The sequence below is a fragment of the Chiroxiphia lanceolata genome, chromosome Z (genome assembly GCF_009829145.1).
Source record: "Chiroxiphia lanceolata isolate bChiLan1 chromosome Z, bChiLan1.pri, whole genome shotgun sequence".
NCBI lineage: Eukaryota > Metazoa > Chordata > Aves > Passeriformes > Pipridae > Chiroxiphia > Chiroxiphia lanceolata.
In genome coordinates this window covers 6,932,448-6,957,997 of record NC_045671.1, presented here as the reverse complement: position 1 = coordinate 6,957,997, position 25,550 = coordinate 6,932,448, and the positions used below count along the sequence as shown (strand labels likewise).

The following is a 25,550-nucleotide window of genomic DNA, read 5'->3' as shown; positions in this document are numbered from 1 at the left end:
ACAAACAAATATAATCTAATTATTTTAAGATAACCTGAAACAAGTCCCATTTGAGCGGAAAAAACCCCAGCAGCCATGCAACCTTATCCACTGATTTGTCTAAACTGGTTTGAAATCACATCTCAAAGTAGATGTGTGAACACTTTGTCTAATCATAAACCCCTTAGCTGTGCACTGGATCAGGGCTGCAGCTCCTGAACTGGAAAATAAAAAGTAATTTTACGAAAAAGAAAACAAACAAGGAAAGACTCAGAGAAGGAATAAGTCTATCTTAATCTTGATAGTGCCCCTCTAAAGAAAGTCTTCTGCGAAAGGACTTAGAGCACTAAATTTTTCTTCTGTCCTCCTTCACAGCTAGGAAATGCATACTGGTTGTGATTTTAAGCCCATCCAGCTGCTCAAATTAGTCCTCAGTTCCTAACAGCAAATGAATAAACACAAGCTGGAACCTTGCAAATTATAGTAGAGCCTTCAAAAAGAAGGGAAAACAAAATTCCTAAACATTTTTTTGAATAGGGAAAAACATGGAATACTTTAAAAAAAAAGACCCAGACAAAACCAATGAAACAAAACCCCACAATCTTTCCAGATTTGAGAAACTCAAGGTTAGTGCAATTCTCTCTATTGGTTTCAGTCCTTACAGAATCAGGCCCTCCAACGCAAAATGAGCTGCCTCTCACTCCCATCTATGTATAACTGGTATCATCTGGTCCTATGTTTTGACAATTATCTGTAACATAATTAGCAGACTTATGAGCTTTGCTGATTAATTATGCCATCCTTCAAAGTTGATCTGGGTACTTACAATAAACAAACACTCTGGCTGGGTAACAAAGGTGATTTTCTGTGTCTATTCAAGCCAACAAAGGCTAGCAAGCTCATTCTACTATGGAGAGATGTGGTCAGAGACTCCCAGGTATTCATTTCTGAACTGTCATTCATGTGGAGCTACTACTTTTCTGGTCCTTGACCACACCCTGACTTCCCTCCCCTCCTGAATGATTAAATATTTCCTCTCTGCTGAGAGCTGTCCAAAAAAACTGGTGTTTGATACTAACACATCACTAATGCTTTCCTCCTCCAATTATGCACAAACATTGCCTTTTTTTCCTTTCCACCCTGAACAAACACTTTTTTTCCTTTCTTTTCTTTTCTTTTCTTTTTTTTTTTTTTTTACATCAACATGTACCAAAGCATTAAACAAGACATTCCATTAATTTCTTCATCATCATAACTTAAGCCTGGGACATACCCTTTAAATATTCATTCAGCTATGAAAACTGGGCATTAAAATTTTAATAATGTCAAGCTCATTTGAACTGAGCTCCTGGGGGACTATTACGATACAATTAGAATAAATATGATGATTGATTTGGTGTAAAGGTTCACCTGTCCACATCTGTTAGTGGCCAGAAGCAGCATACCACCTCTGGCATCAGAGCCCGTAGCTCCAAGTTATTTATTCCCTTCCTCATCAACCCCATTTGCTTTTCACTTGCTTGCAAGCTTGGCCCCCTCACTTCCTTGCCCAGCATGTCCAGCTTGGATAAAGCTGGAAGAGGCAAACCAGAGAGGTGTCGTTGAGAAGCGACAACTCATCCAACTGCATTTTCCTCCTTCCTTCCTTCCTTCCCCTCCTTGTACTGTGGCACTTGATTAAGGAGGGAGCGCTGATCAGAGACACGAGAAGTTCAGCTATAAACTTTCTGGCGGTCGTAGCCATTAACCTTTTGCAGCATGAGTCTGAACTCCCAGGGTCTGATGCTCCTGGGTAGATCGGTAGCAAGCCTAAGCAACATTGACATGTTTGAACCAGCGCAGAGGAGAACAAGGCTTGCTGCTTCTTAGCAGCATCTTTCCAAAATCACAGCAGAGAAACAATCTCAAGACGTGACGCTGAGAGTAAAAAAATAAATAAATAAAAAAATTGCAGAGAGGGAAACCGAGCAAGAAATCACACTACTTAAGGAACCTTCTGTTTCAAACTCAGGATATTTTTGAATACACAGACAGATAATTAAAAGATTTTGGTCCACTGGGTGCTGAGCATATTTGAAAATTTGGGCCAGATTGTACTTTCTCTCTCTTGCAGTGTGAATTGGGTGCTACGTGGTGTAAATATGAAAGGAGATAAAATGGAGCCATCACCACTGAGAACAATCGTAGAGTTTGTTTTGTTTTGTTTTGTTTTTTTTTCCCCTGTCATCTACTTAAAAAAACCTTACTCATTAATTCTTTGAATAAGGGTATAATGTGAACCCCTTTGTATTTGAAGGTAACCCTCCTCTAGCCCTGCTTACAAGCACTACCAGTGTTTCTGGCTTTTGGGGTTTTACCATCAGTCTCCTGACATATGGTGCTTTCCTTAAATCCCCAACTTCTGGACCCTAGCAACTTTTTAACAAGAGTTTTGATTCCAGAATAAAAGACAATTTTTAATGCTCAAAATATAGCTCAAAGAAAATGAATACATGAAAATAAAATATCTCTTATTTATATTAACATATCATCCATGATTACTTGAGATAATTTATTACTGATGCATCTTTACAGTAGGCAATGTTAATTATTAGAAGTATTATTTGATTTTCACTGTTTTAAGCTGTTTTTATTCCTGTCTGCATTTTGCTTAAAGCAGATACTTATCCTAAAGCTGTCATTTTCTTTTTCAAATTCAAATCAAGTCCAGTTCCTGTGCCTATTTATTGTCTCTGCTTCTGTATAATTTACTTTTAATAATAGTTTTAACTTATTAACTTTTAGTAATACTTTTGTATTATTTACTTTTTCACCCCTCCCCTCAAATAAAAAAGTTTTAAAATAAACTCAGCCCATTATGCATTACAATATGGAGATATGAAAGGTGATAATGGTCACTTGATGTTGATTTTCTCAGAAGGAAAACAGCAATTTGGGAAGTCTACTTACTGTGAATGCACATTGTGGAAAGATACAGCCTTGTACTCTTTTACAAAGTCTATTACCTATCATCTTCTTCCCCACTAAGTTTACCCCAAGGAAAAAGGGGTTAGACAGTAATCTTTATCTTCAGCGCCCATTGTGAGGATTAATTAGATATTATTCCTACAAAACTGTGAAGTTCTAAAATGCTATATAAGCTCTCAGTGTTATTATAATGTGCCATACCTTCATAACGTATACCACTGCAATATCACCCCTTGGTTGTTCAAGACTACAGAACTGCTGCTTCTAATTGAGTTAATGGTTTCATAGGTTGGTAATTTAATAAAACAGACTGCTTAAACCAGCAAGGTTTTGATTAAATGGGGTGTGTGCAAAGGGGAATTTATATTTGTTAGAAGCTCCATAAATCCAAGGTATCAAGGCACAGATAATGCCTGTATAATAGTCAGTTATATAGAAAGGAAGGAAGGGCAGAGCTGAAAGCCATGGTATCACAGAAAATCTTAAACTTGAAGGGACTCATAAGAATTATTATGTCCAAATCCCTGCTCCTTGCCGGGCTACCTAACACTGGTCTGTTTGACTAGGAGCATTGTTGAGATGCTCCCTGAACCTGGATGCTCTGGTAAGCCTGTTCCAGTGATCCACTAAGACAAGACCCTTTAACTAATGTCCAGGCTGAACTTCCCCTGAAGCAGATTTATTCAGTTTCCATGTCCCTGTCTCTGGTGACCAGAGAGGGGAGATTAGCACTCCCATCCTCTACCCCTCCACGACAAAGTTATGGTCTGGTGTCATGTACAGCTGTAGTCAGATATTTTGGGCTGGTCTCAGGGGTATGCACAAATAAGCAATGGTGTGCACATACAGATAAGACTCTGGGCTTCTGCCACTGCTCACAGGGACAAGGAGGCTCTACCCTAGGATATCATGCATCTTGCCTGATTTTAGAGAGAAACTCTATTGTTTTTTTTCCAGCTGTCTCTGCTCTCTAGTTTAGCTCTAATAGTGGAAGAAAAATTGGAAAACTTTGGAGGCTGGGGGGAATGATCCTATTTGCTAAATGGAAATCTTAACTTGTACGGAAATCACAGGTATTTCGTGAAATTGCCATTCTGAAGCAAGTGCCTGGCCGTGCCCACGCAGAGGAACGGGCTGCTTGGAGACCTCCAGAGGGAGCTCTTGGCTGCCTAAATTTAAACAACTAAATTATGCAAACCCAATTTCCTAGATGGAGAAATTAAGGATTTACTCCGGGAAGCCTGCTTCATTAGGTACTTAAAATGTACTCAAAAGTTAGTTACTTCAGTACACAGACTGGATCGCACCTTTGACTCCAGTGATTGCCTGTCTGCAGTGATTTTGGACTGTGGGAGCAGCTCCAGGTGCTTCCACTGACTGCTGGAGTCAGTAGGAAAAAATTGCCCTGAAAAGAAAGGGAAAGAATCCCTCCCTCTTGACACTCTTCTGTGCAGTAAATACCAGGTCATAGCTGCTTCTGTACCATGGGTCAGTGCCACTGAGAGTTAAAATTTTGTTTTTGCATCATCTCTCAAGAGCTCCAAGTCAGGCAAATCTAAAACCAAAGCAATCCTTTCTTTCATCCATCTGACCCTGAGAAAACAAAGAATGCCAGGCACAGCTAGCCTGGCTATTTTGTACATAAAGAACACTACCCACAAAGCTAATGAGAAGCTTTTATGGCTGTTGGTAGAGCACTGATAGATAATAAGGAACAGGTCCAAGCTGCAAAGTTTCATCTATAAGAGGCTGGGTAGAAACTTTCCATAATAAGGGCCAGTCATAAAATTCAGATGCTGACACAAACACAGGCAGCTTAGGAGGGCATATGGCAATTGTGCTAGTGGCTGGGTTTATACCTTGTTGAGAAACCTGGCTCAACTAAGCAGTTACTGACTCACATCTTTATCTGACCCAGCCAAGCTCACCAGGTCAGATGTGTGCACTTCCACAGGCCTCCATTCAGGGACAGGAAGGTGTTGGGGTTTCATCAGAGATGGTATGTGGGGGGGTGCCTGATGGGGGAGATCCAACCACATGACAGGAACCACAAGCCCTGAGAATGTTTTCCAGGAGGGGGACCGACACTCTGTGGCTCCAAAGGAGCTGATGTCAGCACTTCAGAGGGGAAGAGCTGGTTCAGCAGAAACAAAAAATAATAGGAGAGTGGGAAGTCTAACAACAAAAGTGGATGTTTTTCTTTTTCCCTAAATGTTGTGCTCTGGTTTGGTGGCAGGTTATTGGTACTGGTAGTTGTTAGACTCTAGACTGCCTAATGGCAGGGGTCAGGCTGCTTGATGAAAATTGTCCTCCTCAGCCTTAAAATCTGTGAACTTTCCTGGAGTTCAGGAAAGGTTTGTGCTCTCAGGGACTCCCAAGTAAAGACTCAGGACAACCTGCTTGTGGCTCCAGGTATTGTACTTGTTTCCAACAAGAATCTTATTTAGAGGAACATCAGAGATATTTCGATAAACATTAATTTCATGCCAGGCCAAAATGCCCCTGCAGTACGCTCCGTTGAGCCAGCGCTGAACAAAGGGAATTCAAAATTCAGCTCCTTCGTGTGAGATGGTGTGCCTGCATGTGTGTGTGTGTGTGTGTGTGCTTTAACTAAATCATTTATGGTCAATAATGCCAGGTTATTATAGGTCAATAACTTTCCATTATTCACTAGCCTTGCTGTGCTCCCACTGTCAGGCAGCACACCGGCATGTTGGCTCTCGCAAAGTAAAAAGCTCCTGATGGGAGCTTTGGAAAAGCAAGCACGAACACAGCTTGAGCAGAGAAAAAGAAAACAGGGGAGGGAGGGAGTGTGAAAAGTTCTAGTTGCACTCAAGGGTGTCTTGGGGAACGCATGTGTGACATACTCTCCCTCTCTCTTTCATACATGCATGCACATTCAGCCCCAAAATTCATTATTCTTGTGCTCCCAGCTGGTCAGATGTGAGGCAGTCCAGATCCCAGGGCTGCGTGACCACAGAGCCGTCCTGAGCAAACATTATCTCTCATTAAGGTCTACAAGCTCGGGCTTAATGCCACAGTAGCCTGCGGGTTGTCTAAGCTCTGTGTGTGGAGAGTTAATGCTCACAGCTGCCTGCTCTGTACTGGGTACCCAGGAGAGGAAGAGTATCAGGTTTTTTACAAGCCAGGGTGCAAATATCAACAAAGAAACAGAAATGAAGAAATCAAAAATTGCAGGACAACATGAAAATTATATTTGTCCCTGTCACTACTGCACTGGTACTAATGGTCTGCCCTGTGTCTCATGAGAAGAGTGGTCATGAGCCTGGAACTGCAGGCATATGTAAATAATAGTCTGTCTCTTTGTAAACTGTAGGAGGCAAAAGCTAGCCCTGTGGTTTGGCAGAGACTCCTTGGTGCTCCTGCAGAGGGTCTGAGCATGCTGCTCCCAAACAAACATTTTGAGATGACAAGCCAGGACACAGGAGCTGTGGGATGGATCCATCTCTTGAGAGGCAACGAGTGGAAAATGAGTGTCTGTGTGGAAAGTGGAAGCAGACAGGAATTCAAAGCCTGGGAAAGTAGACAAGGAAGAATAATGCTGCTGTTTCATTGAAAACAAGTTATCTAAGATTTCTGCCTAGGTGCCTTTGGCCCTTTGCTGAGCAGTGCATTGACCCTACTTCCCTCTAGCACTGAGACAGTGCCTTCCTCATGAAACATCTCGGCACCGATCACACTGTGCATGGAGAACGACTCAGCTTGGGGGCAGAGTGTTGGCTTTTCCTGATGTCTCAGGCAGTGGACAGTGATGGAAATAACATCTCTGCAGCCTCGCCTTTGTTAACTCCCACGTCAGCACAGCTGCCATGGGCAAGGAAGAGTTAACAGGAGCTCTGAAGAGCCGGTCCGTTTTGAATGTGAATAATGGGAATACTCTCCTTCAATCGGTATTCAGCACAGGGATGTACAGAGGTATAAAGTTAATCACTAGCTGGGCCACCCCTATTTCCAGAAAAAGAACTTTAATACCTTCTTTATCCAATGAAGTACCATTGTTATACCTGCATATTATGAAGGGTTTATTAAACCGGTGATAATCTATTCAAGATAAAGTGATCTGTATGGCCAACTGAGCACAGATCAGACAGAATGATGGGAGGTTATTGTTAAAATATGCAAATTCACATCCTATTGAAATGCAAACCCTCCAGATAAGATTTTTTAATAAATCTGGTCTTTTTTCACTGCATGAAGGTAACCTAATGTTTATTGACTTCAAGACCATATAATGGAACGTAATATCTATTAGTCAGATCCTTGCCTCTCTTTCGATTACTGGAGGTACATGTTCTGGCTCCTGAAGAATTTTTGTTTTATGGTTTGGTACAAAAGAAAAGAGATTAAAACCCCTGAAATTAATTAACTTCTTTCTACACAAAGCCCCCCTTCCTCTTCAACTGCTGTCATTAGTTACTCAAGTAAAAGGAAGCAGTACCCCTCAGCTGAGAAACTGTCCACTATTTTCAGTGTTAGGAAAAACAACCAAAAGTATAAATGCTAATTTGGAGCACTTTTGTTCAGTATAAAAGAGAAATTAAGACTTCTGAATGCCTTCTTTACGTTCACAGCAGAGAAAGTTGAGAAAAGTTTCATTTTACTCTCCTGTAAAAAAAGCCTATGAAACAGCTTCACCGGACTTCTCTATGTGTGTTTCTGTGTGTAAGACTTGTTTAAAGCACACATTCAGTGTGCTTTTATGAACTGGGGGGGACAGGTGATTTCTGAACCAGACACAGTTTCAGATACCAAAGTGCCAAATGAAATAAAGGCTTTTATTTTAGTGAAATGCCAGTGCTGTGATAGCAAGAGTTGAGAACTCATTTCTGCTTAAAGGTCACTTCTCCTCAAACCCTGTAAAATCTACATGCTGATGTAGATTGATCCGAGATTTGGTATGTCTAGTGAAGGTGGAAGGTTTGTTTCTGACTCCAAAGTGAAGGTCAGTAGAGAAAAAGTATCCTGAAATAGAGCTCCTTGGAAAAGCCCTGCCCATCTTAAAAAGACTTTTTCATTTTGCTGATAGGCTCTGCCAGCTGTTTTGTGGTCAAATCAGGATTGTGATTATTATGCCTAAAATGGTCTCATTTTACCCAGCAGGTTCTTGGTGGTCACAGAGCAGAAGCAGTGAGACAGAGGGCTAGGCAGGGGCTGCAGGGGTTGAGGCAGGCAGCTCAGCTCTGGGTATGGATAGGAGGGATTCAATAGGCAACCAAAGCTGTCCAGGTTGGGACATGTAAACAGCTGCCCATGCTTGGTTATCTGAAGCATCTACACCTGTTCTGACCTGTACTGTTCTGCCCAGACAGGGCTGTTCAACAGCACAGGGGTAGACTTTTAAAGTACAGCCAGAAGCCTTTATAGGACTGGTCACTTCTCTCTTAGGTCAGAACTCTGGCTTCCATCACAGCTGAAGAATAACCCAACTTAAACATTTCTGGACAGTTTGCCTGTTAGGCTGATGGGGACGTGCATAAAACATGCTGCCTGCCTCTGTGTCTGCAGTGGGAACAGCGCTTTCCATCCCCAGTCTGCACCACTGCCAAAACACAGACTCTCTACCCAGGCACCCTTCTCATCACTCACTTCACTGGGTATACCACCAGTTACAAATTAGCACTTAATCAAGATAAATCCCATAGGAAGGATATGGGTAATATGCAATGCATTAAGCCTGCAAATTAAGATGGTCTGATTTAGCCCCGGCTTTAAAACTCCTAAGCTTGCATTAGGACTAATGATGAATGGATGTACGTCCCTGGTTGGACAGGAGCTCTGTCAGGACAAGGCTGCCCAGCAGTGACAAAGCCAGAGTGAAACAAGTGCTCTGCTTAGTGTTCATTAGGTCTTCCACACTGCTCCTTCTTGGGAATGTGCTTTCCCTTGCTTTAGATGGTTGCAATACTGCCACTTCTCCAGGATCTATTGACTTATTGGTCCCAGAATGCATTTACAGAACCTAACTGAGGGCAGTGGATGCTGGCATAATTCCTCACACTGATCAGTGAGGGGAAACTGAGGCACACAGCATCATATTTAGAAAGGCTGACCTGCACTGTGCCCAGGGCTTTCCATTTGCTGGCTCTAAACGGGACCCTGCACATCACCCTGCTTAGGCACTCTCAATCACACTTGGGAGTCTCTTGTTCTTTCACTAACTAGCTGCAGGGATATAGGTGACATTTCAGCTCTCTAAGTGCGGCCCAAGGTACAAGTTAAAGCTCAGTGGCCCGAATTCTCCTAACAGATTAGTGGAGTAGCACAGAAAGAAAACTCTTTCCCACTCCATCTCCTGGGCTGCAGCATGGGTGATGCAGCAGGATTGTACCTCCAGGTACAAGTGCAGCAATACCTAACAAGTACCCTGCTGTGGGATGCAGCACACTTTGCAAATGTAAAGTTAAAGACTGTTTCTGTCCCTCAGTGAATGAGCAGTCATAGAACTTTGGTTAGCCTCTCATCAGTTCCTGCAAGACCTGAAAGAAGCCTGCTATCAGGCCTCACATCTACTATATATAGTCCAGAAATTAATCTCTGCGTGAGATCAGGGAAGAAGATCCTTTATTAGCTTGTTCACCCATCAAGGTCAGGGTCCACATGGGCTGGAGTACACCAATGTACTAGTCCTGCAAAATGCAGGGGAGCTGCTATTTCAAGGGAGGATGTGATGCAGGCCTCAAGAGGAATCAGTTTGAGATTCACAGCTGAGGAGCATCAGTAAACAGCTATGGTCTGCAAGGGGTTAAAGGGCTTTGTTCTGGCTGCAGGAGTAATTTAGGGAAAGAAAATCCTTTAAAATAACAAACTTGGCGATATCTGTGGTTTTAAATGTACTTTTCTTCAGATTTGCACTAGTGTTCAAACTTCTCACAATAGGGTATCTTTCCTGGATGTCATACTGCACTTATTACCGGGAATGACTACTTCCTACAGTGCGTCTCTACTTTATGGCTTTTTAAGATATGGATGCTGTCATCATGTTCCCCAGAGAGGTGTTCTGGTTCATGGAGAGGCTGTTTTATATAATCTTCCGTGAAAGATTAAAACAACAGAACAGGAACAACAATACTGCAACACACTACCTCCTGACACAAACAACGATGTGGTGGCACAGGCAACAAAATCTCCTCACCCACTGCAAAGTAGCAGACTTCATTCATGTGGTCAAAATTCACTTTCCACAGGAAGATTGGAACACATTCATTCCCAAGAAGACCATGCTGACACCCTATCCTGGGAACAGCCTTCACCAAAGCACGTTATCTCTCCACTGCCCTCATCCCCTCCAGCATCACCTGTCTGTTTCATACTGATATTGTCCCTGGTGTGTCTCCATCCAACAGCTCAGACAAGGTACCAGCAAGTGGAGCTCTGCCAGCCAGTGCAATTCCTGAGATATACTTTCTTTCCTGGCTAGAAAATGTCAAATCTCACATTTTATGCCTCTCTTTGCTCCTTGCAGAGCAAACCCCAGCCAAAATAGAGGTGACGGCAAGAGAGAAGCTTGGGGAGAAGGCCCTGTATCAATTAACAAAACACTATTAGTGAATGTAAGGGGTTACCCTGGGATACTTCACCCTTTGATCCAAGGTATCAGCATACCCCATTCTAAGCAGAAAGTGAGAGAAGCTGCGTCCAATCAGAGATGCACAATAATTTGCCAGGAATTGCCAAAGCCAGAGATCATCTTATTGTCATTGTGACTTTTTCATTGCCAAACAGCACCTTAAATCACATAACAATAACAAGGAGGTTAGTGTAGAGAGTAGAAATATGTCTTTTTGGTTTTTTTCCTTTGTCTTTCTTTTATTTACTTCACCTCCAAGATAAGAGGCCAGTAGCTGCAGATCTACAGGAACAAGAGAGCTTTGTGATGAGCGAGTAGGATTAAGGTGGCTACTTCATAATTTTGATAGTGCTGAAGATAGAGTTGAAGGACCAGGACATGTCTGTGCCCTGGGTGTGTGTGCATTTGTGTTTGTGTGCCTTTCTCCAGCTCCTTGGCTGGAGAAAAAGATGCCAAGCAGGAGAGATCTGTGTGTGCTTGCTTCTGGCTTTAGCTCAAATCCAGATTAACACCATGGATTTGAAAGTTTGACCATTAACATGTGAATTAAATCCTGAAGGAAAACTGTTTAAGGCTTACAAGAATATTGAAATACAAAACTGCTGATGAAAGATGAGGGAAATTATGTAAAATAAAAAGTAAGAACCAAAGACTTGCGGTATAAAGGAGCTGAAAGAGAGAGGTTGAAAAAGTCTCATAAAAAAAGAAGTATAACAAGTGCTGTCATGGATGATTATAAGGGTTTGAACCTGTCACCCACAGCAACAAGAGCACTGGCCTTTCTCACTTGACCTGAGGAGATAATGCTGTTAGCTGAGGTTAGAGAGGGCAGGTGATGTGTTGCTGTTCAAATACAAAGCAAAGATGTCCTTTCACTCCGGATAATTAAACTAAAAACATAAGCAAACAAGGCCTGAAGTTCTGGAATTGCCTGGCAAAGACACTGAAATCCCTTAGGAAATGCTGCTAGTCCTTCTTATCTCGACAGCATCCACCCATCCTTATGAAATGTTATTATCTTGAGGATATTCCATTCCCTGATGTTTGTTTAAAAAATACCAGTCTAGACAAAACCAAACTACACCCACAACCACATCCCAAAATGTCCTGTGGTACTTTACAGGTTGTTGAATTCATAAGAAATTCCTGCATGGCATTGCTGAATGCAGCCATTTTGGAAGGTAACATGGTAAGAGCCGTGGTAGAAGGTAAATTCTGTATTCAAACGACAGGACCTAATTGCTTATAATTTTTTCTTTACCTATTTTGTGCACTTTCTTAGAACATTTAAACAGTTGTGCTCTATAGCAATGAATATTCAAAAAAAGCCCCAAATTTCCAAGATATATACAAATATTAAAGGAAGCTGAGTGTTCCACTTTCACACAGATATGTGTCTGCTTATTGAATCGGAAAAATGAAACATATTCACCATATGATTTTGCTGATCAATCATAACTCACCAAAACAGCCTGGAGAGTGAATATGCATAGATAACAATTCAAATATGCAAAAAGGGAGAGAAAATGCAACTTATAGTTAAGAATAATTACAAAGGGTGAATTAACAATTAGGCAATCATTAATATAAATTCTTTGGGATGAGGAAATAAACCGACCAGCTATGAATATATTTAGCCTAGAAATTAGGAGAAGGATTGTCTCTCATCAACAGTATGCAGTCCTAACCCAGCAGAAAACTGAGGAGCAAGATACAAAAACATGTTCAGATGGACCTTGACAAGTTCATGTAGTGGCAAGGGATCAAACTTGCTGATCCAGGAATGTCTTTCACTATCGTGTGTTTCCCCCTTTTTTATTTTATTTTTGATGTTATGCCAATGCTATCAAAGCAAGGGTGCCTCCTGCAATTCTGTTGTCAGCTATGAGGCTTGGCTTAGAAATAGCTCAGATTTTGAATTCTTCTTCATTTGAAAGTAAATGTTGTTCAAGTTTTTCTACAAATATGGGTTGATAGAAACATAAGTTACATTTAATTATTATTAAGGTGAATCAGCTCCAATTCACATGCCTCCAAAGGCAGGAGATTTAGGAAACCGATTAGCAAATATTATTGTTGTTGTTTTTTAATGATAGAAATATTGTGAGAACTGGCAGAGCGGCTCAGGAGTTTCAGTTTTCAAAACCAGTTTCCAAAAACCTGAACAAAGATGTTTTGATTATCTCTTCATCTGTTCACGATACTTAGTTTTCTCATTTGAAAGTCAAATAAGCCGATGTCATTTGAAATGAGAGACAGTGCCTGACGCATATGAATGGGAGTCAAGGATTTCTGTGCACAGTGGTTCAGAAAACTGCCAATTTGTGTGCGTGCAAAAGTAGTCACCACCCTCTTGACAAAGCCACTGAGTTTGAATCAGAGACCTCTGGAGCGGTGGGCTCCGGATCCACAGCTTGTCTTGAAAGGCTGGCTGATGCCAGCTGGAGGCTTTAAAAACTCACACTCAGAACTGGAAAGGGGGGGCTCCAAACACACCAGTTTCTGATGCTTTTAGTTTCCCACACATATTTTGGGAAGGAACAGGGAAGAGGCTGAGGAGGAGAAATATTCAAGATAAGACTTAAACCTGCAAATTATTTTTTCCAGTTTCTGGCAAGCATTTAGCTATTATTATTATTGTCATCCATACAGAATGTTAACATTTGAAAATGCAAAGCCATTATTCCTTTAGTTAAAAGCTGATTTTCTTTCCTGAACTCATCTCCTCTGGTATTTCATCAAGATCCAAACAACAACAGCTTAAATAAAACAGCAACAATGAAGGCATGCATTTCATAGTGCCTGTTGTGGCTGAAAAGCCAAGTTTCATACTCATACATGTCCAATTTCAATCAACATTTTTTCCAGTGTGGATGCTGTTTACATCTCAACCCCAGTATGGTCGTTTATACCTCATTTTCCCTACAATGAACACCTTAATCACCTTTCCCTTTCACAGATATTCAATTAATCATTTTAAACTGTTTTAAAGATGAAGAACAGAGAGGCAACCTTGAACCCTAAACATTTACTTTGATGTCTGGATATCAGTTTTGAAGTGTGGAGATTACACCAAAAGTTGCAACATTTAAAATCCAGGGATAGGGATTTGTGGTGGAGAAATAACTTAATGATCAATACAGCACAAAAAATATAGAATGGACTGAGAGATAATTCCTAGACTAAGGATTCATAACACCTTAAAAAAGAGAAAAAAAAAAGGAGAGGTTAAAAAGGAAAAAAAGAAATACCACTGAGATGTGCAACAGAACTGCCTCCAAGCAGAAGGCTGCTCTAAGACTTCTCTGTAGGCATGATTATTCCTGGCTGGGAGAAAAGCCCATTAAAAAGCTTTTCTGCACCCTCCCCTGGTTATGGGATACAATCCTGAAGAGAAATCATTGACATGCCTGTCTTTTTCTGAAAGGGTTAGTCAAACAAATTGTCTTTCTCTCCAGAGCTCCTCTCCCTGCTTCTGCCCTTTTGTCTTTCTCTTTTCTTGTTATAGTTAGAAGTGAACATTTTGGCACGTTAATTAAAAATAGTAATAGTTGCAACAGAGGAAAGAAAAGGAGGGGTAACGTGGGGGAAGCAGAAGGGGGATGGTGACTGCAGCCCTAATTAATAGAATTACTCTCAGTTGAAAGTCAGTCTGATGAGGACTCTTGTCCTTGAGTAAACAACTCCCTGTGTCTGCCTGTATGTGCATATATATAGATAAATGTACATGTAAACACAACTATTCTGTTGCTTAGCAGCCAGTAGTGTCCTTTCACGAGAAAACAAAATATATGTGACAAACAGTCTCAAAAACACAAAGTTCCATAAGCATATTTCTTTTCTTGAAACTATTCAGACAAGGTGGAGAGTGGCCCTGAAATTAATGTCTTATCCAATGGACAAAGGCAGAACTAAGCTAATTGGATTCCCATCTGTTCCAAACATAGTCTCAACATCATACAATAATAAATAATATGGTAATCATGGCTAACAATTAATCTTTTAGTTCAGATTTTTTACAGGGTGCTGAATGGACCCTAATTTTGCACAAATATAGATTGCTGTCTGAGCATATCCTCTGGACTAAAAAGAAAAAAAAGAAACCATAGTCTGCCCAGGCACGATCATGTCAGATCTTTGGATATATTTCAGGAGAGCAGAGGCTGCCTAATCTAAATGCCTCCTACAGCCACATGTAAACTGGAATTTAACAGAATCTAATTTTGATCTAAACCCAAACCAAATGTGAACTGAACTGTCAAAGGACTGTTTGAAGCGACACATGTGCTCCTTGTTTAAAAATTTCTGGGATGAGGAAGCACTGGGTAAACCTTTTCCATCTCACCTGGGGAGAGTAGCAATACACCCTCACTGCCTCCTTCTCCCTTCACTGTGTCTTTTCCTTCATTAGTCCCTGACTAGGTATTTTAACTGCAAACTGATTGCCCCAACTACTGTCTCCCTGTTCTGTACTGGTGCAATCGCAGCTTCAGCTCAGCACTTTACAGCAGTACAAGGAGGCAAAGAGGGATTAAAATCTGGGCAAATTCCTTTCAATAAGCCAGTGAGAGATCACAGAGCCAACACCCCCCTGATGATGTCCAGTTGGGCAAGTCCTCCACAGCAGAGGAGCCCTGCTGCTGGGTCCTCTGCATGGACATTGTTATAGGAAAACTTACACAGACACACAGAATCCAGCTCTGACATAAGGGGGTCTTGGGCTGCTGACAGCAATCTGTCCAGACCCATTGCACATCTCTGTGGCAGAGGTGGGTGTGGGATCAACATTTTCCATGAACTTGCGAACTTCCCCACAAATCTACGTAAACTTTTACATCTAAGCAGCTGGTGGCAGTGAAATGCCTTACTCTGCTCTACTGCACAAAAATCACCTCCTTGTCTTTCTTTTGACCTGATTCCTCAGCAGCTTCATTTCATGCTCCCTAGTTTTAATTCATGCTGAAATCAACAGAGGTATGGAAGAGAAGCAAGGGCTAAGCCATCGAGTTGTTACTCCACATTGATGTGAGCTCTTAAACATAAGTTACATCCCAAACCCGGAATAGCCACCCTTTAGTGGTAAGAGAAATACTCTGTATAAGGCTATAGCTGTGAACAGATGGATAGATATAAGGTGACGTGTGGAGCTGGAACAACCAGTTAGTAAAGTTTATAAAGTACTTTAGGAGTCCATCTGGATGGATGGTACTTTATAAACGTAAGGCCATTATCAGTGCCTCCTAACAGCACCCGACCATCACTCAGCACTTTTGGATGGACAGTTAAAGAAAACACATAAAATATATTCTTCAGCAGATATTTCACCCAGACTCTTTTACTTGTAATAGCAGAGAGATCTGGGCTTTCATTTGTACAGACTATTCCCATTTCCAGTCACAGGGAAAAATCCACAATAGCTCAACTCATGAAGCTGTTGGATTTGTTATGTTTGAAGAATGAGGCTTCAGAGCACAACCCTGGAAATAAATGAATGGTTTGGGAATTTGCTAGTGCCAGGTCTCTTGCAGCAGTAGAGGATAGGATAACCAAAGGGATAGTAATGGGAGAGACATAAGTTTTTTCGGTGGTGGGTTTTGTATTTTTTCCTCCCCTCAGGGGCACTTCACAGAATTAAATTCAAGTCAGTAACAAATGAAAAACTAGATCGCCTTTCTGGTGACAGGGAGGTGCCACATGTGAATATTGGACATCAGCAGCAGTTGTACAAAATGCTCATTTTCCTTGTGGTCTCCCTGACTGCCCTTGGGAATATGGCTGGGGAGGAAACAGGAAGACATTGCTGGTGCATATGACTTGGAGCCAAACAGAATGATCACAAGGATCTCATTGAGACTCCTCCACAAGGTCGTGACGATCTTATTCCTCATAGCACTTCTTTGGCTAAAGAAATCTGGGGGACGGGTGGGTGGCTGCATTCTGGAGAAAGCCTCTCCTCTTGGGTCTTAATCACCATTTAGTGTGAAATCAGGCTGTTTCTTCAGAGAAATTTAGTGTTTGAGCTCTATGTTTTTTTCATGAAACAAATGTGGTGTCTATGGAGAATCTTTTTTTTTTCCTTTCAAATCCTGAACACCCCAAAGATTTCAGGCTGAAGATGCTGCCAGAGGGAGCGTGTTTTCATTTCCCTGCCATCGTTCTCTGCTGCGAGATGGCTTCCCCAGACATATCAAGCCTCTCAGGATACTCTGTAGGCAAAAGTTCCCATGATGAACTCCTTTTTTCCACTAAGACTAGAGACTATTATATGTACCATATCCATGGAGTCTAATTTAAGATTATGGTGTATGGAAGAAGATATAAGCATCAGTTACCCAAATCGCTATTCACAGCATGGTGGCCTTTTAAAATATAAATATTTATATATGCATTCACTTACTATTTGTCCATGGAATCAAAATATTCGATGGATAAATTTTAAGGACCTTATACAATTGTTTTTGTCAATTTTTTTTTTTTTTTTGATGAGGAAAGGTAGCATAAATGAAATTGTTTACATTTTTACTACAGACCTAATTTCTCTCTATTTGTGTTGCTACTGATGTGGTATTTAAACCCTTGTTAAGAGATAATGTTGCAGTAAGCTGTTTCTGTGTTTGAACTCAATTTCCTGTTGCAATATCTTGGAAGACTGGTAACAGAATTGGCCACTACTTATAAAACCATCTTTTGGGGCTTGGGGATCAGTCCACTCAAATCTTCATTTCATTGTAAAAACCTGGACACTATCATTAACTGACAAGATGATGTCAGATGAGATGAAGATAGTAACTTCTCAGGGAGGTTTGCCATGAGAGACCAGAATGAACTTGTCTTTTAACTTCTACAGACTTGTCCATCTGCCTTTCATTAGCCCTGGTTTAGTGTTGTAAAGTGGAAAAGCAGACTTATTCTGATAATAAGGGAACTACACAGTCCTGATGGTGTAGTCTTGACATTTTGGAAGGTTTTTGCATGTGACAACTAGGAGACTATTGCATTCAAGTAGATGGGTGAGCAGACAGAATTTAAGTACTATTAGTCACATGTTAATAAAGACATACATAGTCAAAGTAGTAAAGCATGAAGGAGGTAACACATGAGAGCCCAGTTCTTACAGGTGTAGAGCCATAGTAGGAAACACTGGCACATAGGCATTTACAAAGCACCCATGGAAATAGAAGTACTTAGGTGCTGAGTAAGGTTAGTGCAGCATAAAGGAACTTGCACATTGATCCCGCCAGGACTGCAGGAGGAAGAGTGACAGATTATATACAGGATATATACTACATGAATGATTGCCCCCAAAGAGTACTAGGATGATGAGATGGAAGAGGATGTCAAGGTCAAATTATTATTATTTTTTTTACTACAGCACCCAGACAGCTCTCAAATGGTTGCTTTGAACAGCTCTAATAGAACAATGTCATTAAAACCCAGCAGTCGGTGCTCAGGGAACAACATTGCTGAGTTGCTACCAATGTCTTGGCAGGTGAATACGAAGGTTCACACTGTTAATGACTAGCATTTGTAATGACTGCTTTGTTTCATTTCAGCAAATGCTCCATTTCCAAAGGAACTCCAGGACAGGGATGTGGAATTGAATCAACACGCAATTTGGGCTCACACAAGCCTTTAGCCTGGTCACAGGAAGATCAAACAGAGACCTCTTTCAACACTGACACCAGACAGCTCTTGACATTGCTGTTTCAAAGACTCTTACACCTGTGTCTATTAGTCTTATAAATACTCAGTATTTGCATTGGGAAGTGGATTCTTGTAAAGGGGGAATTGTCTGTACACCATCAATGTCACAACCTAGGTCCCACATTCAGCAGAGGGCTTCAGCATGTGCCTAATTTCAAACACGGGCATACAACCCATTCAACTCACAGGGTGAGAATGTGTGTCCGACGTGCAGCATGTGGCAAGGAGGCAGCATGTGGCACAGCAGGAGCTGACACAGCATTGTTAGCTACATGTTTTTTGAGTTATTTATACCTGTAGGGATGAGTGGGGAGGAAAAGAGGGAGAAAGGAAACAAGCACAGATATGGCAGGAGAAGGAAAGGAATGAAATCAACACGTTACATGTCAAGGCAGAAGGACTGAGAAAAGTTCCCTGAAGATTCTCCAGCCAGGTCTGGATATTTTTTAATTCTTTTTTTTTAATTATTATTTTATTGTATTGTCATACAAATAACACTATGGGATGTTGAGGCTGTTTGCTAATAGGTATGCAGAAGTTTGATCACTGGAAGAAGACACCAAGAAATAGGAAGGATGGAGTGAATGTCTTATGTGCATGACAGTGTTGTAGAAAGGCTAACTACAGTGCGTGGAATGAGCCCTGTTTCATAACAAGCACCTGCTAGTGACAGGTGAGATACTCAAACTAGTATGTGAATGTCTCCCAGAGAGCAGAGTGGGTCCTGCTGTGCACCAAACAGGTAGTGTCACACTCACCACCATCAGTGTTACCTGATTAAAACATATTTGTCAACAAAACAGAACAGGAGCTTCAATCATCTGCTTCATGACTCCACTCTGATCGTCCCTGTGCACATCTTTCCTAGGTCTAGGAGACAAAGCCTTTCTTTCCAAGTTCTGTCTTTCCAAGGCTAAGTGCTTACTAAAAGTTATTTGAGAAAGGATTCTGACCTTTCATTGTGTAAAGACATGGTCCCTAGTCAAGCCAGTGAAAGTTGAATGCTGTCATTGGTAGTTCACCTGGTTGCAGAATCAAAAGTCTCTTCTCACTCACCCACAGTGGAAAGCAAAGATCACTAGTGCAGGAGTTAACTGGGACAGATAGGGAGGACTTCTCTCTCAGGGTTAAGAAGGCAGTGAATATCCCACTATGTAGTCACAGAATCATAGAATCATGGAATCATGGAATCATAGAATGATTTGAGTTGGAAGTGACCTTAAAGATTGCCAGTTCCAACCTCTGTGCTGTGGGCAGGGACACCTTTCTCTAGACTATGTTGCTCAGAGCCCCACCCGGCCTGGCCTTGAGCGCTTGCAGGCATGGGGCATTTACGACTTCTCTGGGCAACCTGTGCCAGTGCCTCACCACTCTCCAGCTCCTCTAGCTCCTGGCAGATGCTGAGCACTCTTATGCAGAGCTTCTCTGGTGGGGTTGACTCACACTGGAGGTAAGAGTGAACTGGCTCTGCCTTGTGCTTGTGCCCCAGAAACAAACTCCCACCAAGGTAGTACCTTCTCCCTGCCAAGGAGAAGTGTGTTAAATACAAGACACAAACATTGATGTAAAAAATTATGTAACCTGCACAGGTGATAGCTGGGAGAAGAGGAGGAACACAATAGACCCCTTCACATTCATATCGCTCATGGGGGTGAAGCAAGGACAGCAATCCACAGTTTAACACTCTCCCTGTTAGATCAGGAGAGGCCTCTTTGGGAGACCCATGCCAGGAGCTTGTTTGCAAGATACTTCACCACTGACCCCAAAATCCCTTGGGAGTTTGCTGGGTACACTTCCAAGGGCCCTGCTGAGGCCTAATCTCTGCGTGAAACCGGCTCCGATAAAGAGCAACTCTGGTGGCCAAAAACGATGCAGCGATTTTCAAGCAGACTACAAGCTAATCCCCAGGATCATGATTAACATGTTTATTTTGCTCAGTTAAACAGATTCTAATGTCCAGGGCTGGGTGTAAGCACTGCTAAGAACACAGTCACTAAGCTGCCAGCTTTGGGTCGCCTTTGGTGATCTAGATGGCCACCCCTGACCCTCTAAAACCCCTGAGATTCCAGAGAGTGAGCAGGTGAGTTTCTTTCCTTTTAATTTATGTATTTATTTGTTTATTCATTCAATTTTCTAGAACTAAAAGACGCTCTGGCCCACCATTAAGCAGTCTTCCTAAATATAAGATCATTGTTCTTTTTAATTAGTCACCTATGGTCCTAGATTTAGGCAATGTATTTTCCCTTTCATTACTCATCTAAACAAATTTTCACAGCTAGGAGAAAAATTTTCTTCTCAGTAAGAAGCAGAAGAAAGTGACTAGAGAAAGATGGAAAAAATAGCTGACCTCTACTTGTCCAGATGCTGCCATGTTCTGTAGTCAGGGTTGCCCATAAGATAGGAACAAAGATGATCCTGGTCCATGGGGCATTTGTGTGCTTTTGGCTCTCAGAAGAAAAATTAAGCTACCTGACTTCACTTAACAGCCATTAATAACAGAGCACTCTTGCCACCCACTCCAGAAATGTCCTGGTTTAGAGATGGGGTATTTTCATGACTTACATGTCAGGTTGCATGTTTAGTGTGGGTAGGGGGGTGTCCTTTATGCCCCCAGGCATGTGATGGAAAAAGAGGGAACAAAGCCTGAATCAGCTCTCAGGGAAAGCTTAAAGTAGAGTAATATCAGGACAACCAGATCTCAGCTAGAGGTCATGCAGAACAGGAAATGTTCTCTTGTGCTTCCTGCAAAACACCATCCTGCTACTGACATACTCCAGATACCTCTGAAACTTTCCATGCTCTTTGGATACCTTCCCACTCCCAACCATTAGAGTATGCTGTACATGAGCAGTCACTAATTACATCAGAGGGAATCTGGGCTTAATTCAAATCCCACATGCAATGCCAGGACCTTGTTTCTCATCTTCAGAGATCTGGGCAAGACAGTATCTCTTCCTTCCCATGGTATCCATTAGTCATTGACTCCCTCCATGGCCCCTAATGCCTCTGCATTGTCCTCTCCTGTGCTCCAGGTTCCACACCATCCATTTCCCATTCTCCTCTAGGCTTTATGTACTTATCCATTCCCATCACAACAATAGCCAACTGATTCCAGAGTTACAGGCTCAAGGAATGACACAGACAGAACTAATCCTAATCTGGGGCCTGAAGGTAGGTTAAACAACTTCCAGGGGTTCCACATTTTATCATTTTATGGCTTATCCTCCCAAATAGAAATTAAGAAATACATTCAAAATAACCAGAAAAGTCAATTGAAAATTAAGTTTTATGGGGATCTGAATAAGTTAGAAATTTGGTCAACATCCAGAATACTTTCTGGGATATAAGGGAGAAAAGAGTTTGGAAATAAAAAAAAAATGGATGGGATTTATCCTTTTTTCAAAATGACAGGTTTTTTCTTTTAAACTGAAAGGGGAGGACTGGATTAACCCCTGAGCAGCATTTTCCTGAAATTCAGGAAAATCTGGCAGTACCTTTGCTTCTCGCTCAATATGTTTTCTTCTTTAAAAAAAAAAAAAAAGAAAAAGATTCTTTATCTTTCATTTCCTCTATTTCCTCAGACCATCATCTCATTTTAGGAGATAGGCTTTCTGGAGTGGAGAACACACAGCATGTTCACAACATCCTCCGCATTTTCAAACCTAAGAGTCACTGATATATCTCTTTAGGGGTAAGACCCCACAGAAATTGCACACAAAGACAGGTCCAATGAGATGCAAGATTTCAGCCGCTGCTCTACACAGTCTTTGTCATGTGATTTCAGGCAGAAACTGGGCTTTAGTCTATAAGGGTACACACAGTACTGTGACTTTTCAGCACAGCCAGGAATGTCCAAGCTATCTGCCTGTTACCCTGTATGTTGGGTATGATCCGGGGCAAACTAAATGGCAGAAAAACTCCTGCATGGACCAGAAGATTAGTTCATAACAGTGGTCCATTTTCCTGAATACAACTGGCTGAAGCTTGTGCACTGGAATTTTGAGCCCAAACTCAAGTGCTTCAAGTGCAAGGGCAACAGTCCTGTGGAAGGCAACGTCACTACAGTGTTACATGCACTCAAATGGCAGCATGTTGACTCTGCAGTAATAATTCATTTAAATGAATATGTGGGTAGATATGTTTTCATTGATCACGCATATGACGTGAAGAACAAGCAGCCTTGAAAACATCTAGACAAGCCTGGAAGAGTGCAGCTGTTAGCATTGCAAACTACATTATCACCATATATTTAGATTGTTATTAAGTGAACTTTAAGTAAGGCATCCTCCATTTGTCATTTTCCCCCCTGGTGAATTCAGCTACCAACATTGATTTACTTTTTTTTTTTTTAATCTGAAAATTTGGCTATTAAGTTTTCAAAACTTATTAATCTGTTTTCACTTCATTGGTAGCAGCTTCCCCCCACCTTCTACTTAGCTTGTTAAAACTCAGAGTTGATTAAATATGACACAACAGTAAAATATTACATAAGCTCACAAGAAAATTTTTATTTCATTATCGGCACAAAGTGAGTCATCTTGAATATGACACTGGTTTTGGCTCCATTTTCTCTCACTTTTTTGCTCTGGTTTTATATTTAATCACAGTTTTTTTCTCCCTCTCTTTGCTTGTTCGATTTTGTTTTTCAGATCCACAGCAGAACGATCCAACTTTGTTCTTACACTATTAATTAACACCACGCTCTAGTTTCCAACATACTTAAATGATGAATAAGGTTAAATTCCAGACAACGTTCTGTACATTGCCATCAATTAACAATTTTCGAGGCAGCGCTTCATTAATAAACACTGATCAGCAGAGCCCTTGTGTGGAGTGCATTAGAGCTGAGAAATTGTATCAGAGCTTCTTTAATATGTGAACTGGAGTGTGTGGTGTGTATGAGCCCGTGCACAAGTGTGTATGTGTGCGTGTGTGAAAAAAAATCAATGCAATATCCTAGGAAACTCATCAGCACATCATCTCCTTAAAGGTTAATTAAGAATTTGAGGAAGAACAGAGGGGCTGAAGCAGAGGTGATGGACATTCGTGTCTCTCCAGATCATTAAGTACTAATTAGGTTTGGAAAGTCTATTGAGCTTCCTTGGTCTCATCAAGCCATGTGATGGTCCCTGGATACCTCAGTGTGAAATGCCATCAGCACTATATCTCCCTTTATGAACAGGATGCACTTCAGTCTCAGGTGTGCCTGCTGTCTCTCACCCTGTGCATGTGTATGCCTCCTTTGGTATGTGTTTGATTAAGCTATTTTATATACTGCGTAAAAACTGTGTGGAGAATACAGACCATTTCAGAATCATGTGTAATGCAGCATTTTTGCTGGAAGGCTAATGAGGCAAAAAAAAAAGGCGGGGGGGGGAGGAGGGGAAAGGCAAGAAAAGTTCCTGTTAGGTATAAACTCAGAATGAGCAGGGGAAAACCTTCCAAGTTCATATAAACCCTTTTGCTATGCTAGAAGTTCATTTAGGGAGGAATTTCAGTCTGTCTTCCTTTTACTTATGTTTTCTGAGCTCGAGATGGACATGGGGCAAGACAGGAGCTCTACAGACAAAGTTATTAGAGCAAGACCCCACCATGCAGCTTCAAAGAGAGCATAATATGTATTTTGTTAATTGCCTTTTTTAAAACTCTTAACAAGAAATGCTGCACATCTAAATCCCAGAAGAAGTAGTGACAGGTTTTTTAAGAAATGGCTTCCATGGAAAGTGAGATGCTGCTTTTACCTTAATTTCCTGGCTTTTCATTATTTTGCAGCCTATAGGTCTTACAGGGACAGATTTTTCTTAGGATGTTTCCTTTAAATTGAATTGGAAATACAAATTTATATGCTCAACTGTGGACAAGGATGTAGCAAGCAAACCAACCTGTGCCTGAAAGTGACCTTTGAGGTACCCAGAGACTGAGTCAGCTCTCAGTGCTAATGTACAAAGCAATTCAAACCAGATGCCAGTGATCAGATAGATTCTTCTGGAAACCAGCCTTGATGGTGTTATTAGAAAAAGCCACAGCTGGCTCTGTTATGAGGGTTCCTTCATGGTAACTCAATAAAATTGGTTAGTCCTAATTTTTAGGCAGTCTTAAGCTAGTAGCATGGCATAAAGCTGCTGAAAGGTAAAGGAAGAATAGGTCTTCAGCACTGTCTGTCCAAAGAGATCTTTATTCAGGAGTATGCAAGAGGTGTCTTTATACATAAAGAGCTAATCCATACACCTTCTCCCTTTCTTGGAATGGAGAGAAGAATAATGTGCCTCAAGATATTAGCACTCATTTAATAAAATTATACCAGAAAAGGTTGTCCTCAGAGCTGGCATTTTCAAGAGACACATGCTATAAGGGAGGATGTTGACACTGGGGGTAGTTGCGGTTGCCTTTTTGAGCCCCACTGAACTTTGACTTTGATTGCACACGATGGAATGGAAGTTAATGGTTCACTGGCTCAAACTGTTGCCCTGCCGATACTGTGCTTTTAACATTTCAGTTATTAAGAGCAAGTCTAGTTGCATTAGCAACATCACAGGAGTGAAGGCAGCAGTCTGGGAACCACTGGGATGTGGGTTCTTTAGGATGCTTCTGGAATTAAAAACAAGTGCCTCCCACCGCCACCACTACTGGCACCCAGTTTTCAGCACGAGATGGCTGAATTGGAAAGCTACTGATAATGCTGCAGCCTGTACGTCTGCTCCAGAATATCAAGGACCCCTTGATAAACCCACTGTAATGCCTGGAGCACTTCATCTGCAGGCGACTTGCTCTCTTCAATATGGAGAGGATTGCCACTAATCCTGGCGCATTACTGTTCACTTGACAGAAGTCGCCTGAAACAACTTGCGTCTGTTCTTGTCCTGATTTGCTGTCGGTATTTATTAAGAGCAGTGTGTTTAAAATGGCACACATTGTAGCCTGCAGATAACATCTTAAGCTTCCTGCCTATACCAACAAAAAAACAAACACTCCCTCCCGAGAAAATCTTCTCCAAACATTGACACGCCCCTCTTTCCTCAGCCATGTTGATGCTGTTGCTTCTTCCCCAAGAGATCTCTGTGAGGATGTGGTGCAAGAAGCACCTTACCTCTGGTTTTACTGATCACCTGATTCCTGAGCTGCTGCAAAATGATTTTAAAAACTGAAGTGATAGAAAATAAAATACTAACCTTTCAAATCAGTTCTATATTCATGACTTCAGCAGAGAAACATGTTAAACTCACAGAATCTGTGGTTCTCTACTGACCAACGAGACCTTCATGTTCCTCCACTTTCTGTTATGACTGAATATTTATCTCCCAGGATGTGAAGA

The 25,550-nt window shown here is 41.4% G+C and overlaps 1 protein-coding gene and 1 long non-coding RNA gene across 19 annotated transcripts in view; one reads left to right on the top strand and one right to left on the bottom strand.

Moving 5' to 3' along the window:
• CELF4 (CUGBP Elav-like family member 4) overlaps positions 1 to 25,550 on the bottom strand; it is a 700,630-nt gene that overhangs the window by 315,469 nt on the left and 359,611 nt on the right. The window contains exon 1 of one of the 18 annotated variants that reach the window (XM_032676653.1): positions 19,295 to 19,381. The exons of 15 other annotated variants lie outside the window; for them this stretch is intronic. The gene's annotated coding sequence lies outside the window, so the exon portion shown is untranslated. Of the gene's footprint in view, positions 1 to 2,309; positions 2,315 to 19,260; positions 19,382 to 25,550 lie in introns of those variants that run through there. 2 more of the 18 variants (XM_032676654.1, XM_032676655.1) reach the window with 2 other exon arrangements.
• LOC116781069 lies at positions 19,835 to 23,255 on the top strand. The gene is made up of 3 exons (XR_004354762.1): positions 19,835 to 20,318; positions 21,304 to 21,409; positions 22,888 to 23,255. It is a non-coding gene; the product is annotated as an uncharacterized LOC116781069 (long non-coding RNA).